Raw genomic sequence first — 889 nt, 5'->3', positions numbered from 1 at the left:
TGTGTGTCAGACGGAAAGTGTGTCTAAGAGGGGTTGGGGTGGGGGGGGGGGGGGGGGGGCAGCCAGTGTTCCCTTATATGCAGAGGGAGGTGGTGAGTAGAGGGGAGGGTAGAGGACACACAGCGCTCCTGTATTCCCATAGATACAGAGGAGGGATTTCTATTGCAGCCTTGCAAAGACGGGAGACAAGAGAGGGAGAGAGAGAGAGAGAGAGAGAGAGAGAGAGAGAGAGAGAGAGAGAGAGAGAGAGAGAGAAAAGAGGGAGGGAGACAGAGGGAGCATCACATTTCAGCGATGTTGAGTCAGCATGTGAATGTGATGCATGTGTTGATGGGAGTTGGAAATATTTAGAGGGCATGTTGTGGATTAAAAAAAAGAAGCTGCCAGTGTGTTTGTGCGAGAAAAGCAAACAGACTAGAAAGTTCTCCTATAGTTTGTATTTAATCAGCGGATGTTACAAGAGGCTCAAACGCTGACGTACAGCCATGAATCAGCTTCACTACCAACGGACGCAAGATGTTTTTCAACAGGTTTCATTTCACAGTTGTATTTCCACCGACGGAGTGAAGAATGAATTTCAAAAACTCGCTAAGGTCTCTGTGGCAGCTGTGAGAGCTCGCGAGTTCTTTTCAAACACGCCTGTCCAAAATGTTGGCATGGCCGATATGATTGGCTTTTAACTTACTACAGGTATATTTTGTATTGGCGTGAACGTTGGCCACTTAGAAACAAGGCGAGAGGAAACGTCCAAAGGTACAAGCGCCTCTAGAGCTCTGAAATGAACACTTAAGACGTTGCTTGTTTAAGTGAAGTTATTTTTAGCCAGGTCTCCAGGAGTCGATGTTGATATTGTTTCTGCAAACCACGGACGGATATTGTTGAACTTTTG

This window comes from Cebidichthys violaceus, unplaced genomic scaffold (genome assembly GCF_023349555.1).
Source record: "Cebidichthys violaceus isolate CVI_PGR_0920_01 unplaced genomic scaffold, fCebVio1.0.p SCAF_14, whole genome shotgun sequence".
NCBI classification, from domain to species: Eukaryota; Metazoa; Chordata; class Actinopteri; order Perciformes; family Stichaeidae; genus Cebidichthys; species Cebidichthys violaceus.
Note: the sequence above shows the minus strand (reverse complement) of the source record.